Consider the following 4,006-nt stretch of genomic DNA (forward strand, 5'->3'; position numbering starts at 1 on the left):
CCAGGTGGGACGGGGCTTGGAGCTACCTGGTCTAGTGAAAGGTGTCCCTGCCCTTGGTTGGAATGGGATGGGTGTGGAGCTCCCTTCCAACCTGAACTGTTCTGGGGTTCTCTGCTCCTGGAACATGCCAGACATTGGCATGGAAAATGCTAAACCCCAGTGTCCTCTGCACACTCTGGGTGGATTTGTGCCCTCACCTTTCTAGGAAGTGGCTGAGGTGGTTTAAGGAAAATACAAAGCTTGTGTGAGTATCATCCAACAGCCTGGCTATTCCGGAGGGCTCTCCCTCCTCTGTTCCCTTGCCACGCTCCTATGAGCGGATTTTGTGGGAGACTCCTCAAGAACCACCAGTAAATAAGGCTGTAAAAGAATATTTTCCTTCTCCTCTCTGTTTTTTTAATTATCCAGGAGCTGTGAGAAGCAGCAATGCAGCGCTAGGAAGATCAAAGCAGGGATTTCCTGGGGGGGGGAACGTTCCCTTCACCCAGGAGCTGGGAACTCGCCTGGGGAACAGAGAGCTGGTTGTCAGCTCAACACAGGAGATCATTTTCCATTCATTCTCCATCCCCATTGTCTGGATCACAGCGGCCATCCCCAGCCTCGGGCAGGGCGGTGGTACCACGCTCCGGTAGGTGACGAACAAAGGATGCAGTGTGGTCCTTCCTGGGCCAGGGAGGAAGGGGATGCACGCCTTCATTCAGACATACACAGAGGGGTTTGTAGGAATCGGGTGTTTTCTGCTTTTGCTTGTGTTGGTTCTTTCCTCCAGGCTGAATTCCCACTTTTCCAGGCAAGTCTGCAGAACATGGACACCCTGGTTTAACCTGCAATGCAGAAAAACAGGATTTGAATAAGGAAATCCAGCAAAACTCAGACCTTGGAGATTTATTAGATCAAATTTCTCTTCCAGGTTTTTGAGGGACACCTGTAGGATTCAAGACCATATGAACCTTGATTTCTCCAACTGCAGGCAAGTTTGGGACGGGTCCTTAGATAATCTGCATTTAAATGACTTTGCCTCACCTGCACATGCCTTAAAGGAGCTTAAAAATTGTGGGTTTGGAGATGGAGGAGTAAATGTTTTAACCCCTCAAGGGTGCTCTTGGAGCAGGGATCCTGGGTCCACACCCAGAGCTATACTGGCAGTTAAATTAATGTCCTTAATGCAGCATTTGCTTTCCTTGTCCCCTTCCAAACCCTTCCTCTAAGATGCAAACCCAACTTCACTGCCCCTGAGCACACAGGGATGGCTTGACCCTGTGATGTTCATCAATTGGATTTGAACAAAAACCTCAAACAACTAAGGGAGAAAAAACCCCAACCAGAGCCCAATTCCAATGCCTGGCATCGCTTTCCCTCCTGCCAAAAATTGTCCATGTCCAGCTGGGATGGACACTGGACTGCAGGCAACTGGGCTCATGTGAAACAGATCATCTTGAGAGGTCCTGGAAGAACTGGCAGCACTGGAAACATCCCTGGAGAATGCTCTGGAGTGGTGGGAGGATGGGACAGCGAAGGTTTCTTCCAGGAAAGAGCCAGCTGAGATTGTTACAGGCAGCTTGTCATCATTTCCAACAAAAAGTGGCCTTGGAAGGCTGGGGTGGGAGCTGGCCTTCCCTGGAAAGAGGGGTCTGGATGGCTGGACAGCACATGTGCACCCTCCTTGCCTGTGTGAACCCCTTTGCTTTCTTCTCTCCTGCTCACAACTTTCCAAATGAAGTGGGAGGTTTCCACCCCTGCCTGTTCTGGTGCCTGTGGGCTCACACTGTCCTCCAGCTCATGCCCCAAGAGAAGGCAGTCTTTGGCCAAATTACCTGGAAGAACCCCCCAAACCCAGACCTTGCACCCCCCACTGGGATGAGCTGGGTGAGTACATGGATCCTCCTAAAATTCACGATTCCTGGAGCTGGCACTGTCCAGAAGCACTGCCCAAGAGCCAGGCTGTGGGTAAGTGCAGCAGTAGCGCCTCATACGTGGCCGCTGCCTTTTGCTGTCCAAGCGCCTTTCCCGCATTATCCACCTCGTTAACGGGTAAGGGAAGGAAGTGGGAAGGGCTTTTCCAGCCGGAGCCACGATGCCAGATGAAGGATGCATGATACATTTCCCTAAACTTCAATTTGGCCCTTTTTCCTCCTGCCAAAACAAGCAAACAAATAAACATCTGAGAGCTCACTGTGGTTTTGGGGGACTGGAAGTCACGGGGGCAATGCTGATTCTCCAAGGTGTCTGCAGGATCGCTTTGCAGGGCTGGAGAAGTGCTGGCTCTGATGGAGGAGCACTCCTGATCCAGGTACACAGCTGCCCTTGCCCTGGAGACAATGCTGACAGGACACAGAACAATGGCCCGGGAAGGAGTTGAAAGGTTTTGATCACGGCTGAAGTCAGGAATCAGCAACATTCCTTTCCCTGGAGGTTCCTGTGGCATGGATTAAAAGCAGGACTAAAGTTCAAGCAAAACGTGAGCCAGCATTGCACAATGCTGGCAAAAGGTCCCGCCATGAACGCTTTGAGATTGTGGGGAAAAAGCAATTCAATCCATTTTCCAGCTCCTTTCCTACTGCTGTGCCACCCAGATGATCTCCAGGAGGTCGAGGGGGATCTGCTGAGCTTCCTGATGGCAGCCGTGTGATTTGGCAGTCCAAAGGCATGAGGTGATGGAGGGTTTGCTTTCTCTGACAGGCCTGCCTGTCACACGACCTGCCCTGGGGACAGCTCGGAGAAACCAAGGCGAGAGGCTGTTCCCCACAACTCCCCTGTCAGGCCACTTGGGATGGTGGTTTCACTTTGGGACCCTGGATTTAGGAAGAAAAGAAAGGGGCTTGTTTTCAGAGCAATGCAGCACAGAAACAGGGGCCAGATCTCTTTCCAAATGACCCTACACACCCACCTGCACCTTCCTAACCTCTCACGAGTGCTTGGCCCTGCATCCCCGTCCTGGATTTGTTCCATCTCTCTTTCCATCAGAGATGTGATATCTATTTCCTGAAACAAGTCCAGCTCCCAGCCATCCCGCTGTTCCTAAGGGGAATTTGGGTCTCAGCTGTCCCAGAGATCACTGCCTGCACCTCCTTACAGAGGACATAAAGCCCATGGTCCCCCTCTGGGAACTTCAGCCTCCTGCAGGGGCACTGAATCCTGAGAAAAGGCTCCCAGATCCACGTGGGCAGCGTGTCCCCGGTGGTTTAGGGGAAGAAGGATCCTCATCTGCACAAGCCCCCAGGAGCACCCCACACCTATGCGTGCATAGGCACAAGGAGGGGCCACGGATGAGGGCTCAGGGCTCAGCTCCCCCTCTCTCCCTGCTGCTGGAATCTGTGAGCTCAGCAAGCCGGGAGCTGCCAGCTCCAGGCAGGATGTGGAGCAGCCTGGCACCAGGGCTGGAGGGAGCCAGGGATTTTCACCCCTGGGCTCTGTGTGATCCGAGCTGTGACACCGATGTCCCCTGTGGCAGCGTGGCAGCCCCGAGCTGAAGCATTTCCATGGAATAGCAGGGCTCTCCACCCCATGGAAAAACCATCCCTGGCAGGGGAGGCGATGAGGAAAGTATCATGCCCAACACAGCTGGAATTCAGAAACTCCATCTCTCCCTGCCGAGGCATGAGCCTCTGACACACCAGAGCGCTGGCTTGTGCCTGCTTTCACCACAGCCAGATGAAGTCCAGGAGATAGGCTAGGAAAAATATGGGCTTGGAAAGCGGAGACACGGCTTTGATGTGCAACCACCACCCCTCTCCTCTTTGTTATTCCTTCTCCCTCATGCCAAGCTGCTCTAATAGATGCTTTCCCTCTGCCCCACGATTCAGGGGTCCCTGTGCAGATGAATTCATCACTCAGATAACTATCCAGCAGCCACGAGGCACACAACGCCAAGGAAAACACACATCCGTCAGCAGATGCGTGGTGAAGCTCTCCCCCTCTGTGAGGGATTCACCTTGGGGGTTTGACTGCGAGGTGATGGCTGCAGTAAGGAGAGGTGGGAGGGAAAACAGGACCCACCAAATCCCAC

The sequence above is a fragment of the Corvus brachyrhynchos genome, unplaced genomic scaffold (genome assembly GCF_000691975.1).
Source record: "Corvus brachyrhynchos isolate BGI_N302 unplaced genomic scaffold, ASM69197v1 scaffold46, whole genome shotgun sequence".
NCBI lineage: Eukaryota > Metazoa > Chordata > Aves > Passeriformes > Corvidae > Corvus > Corvus brachyrhynchos.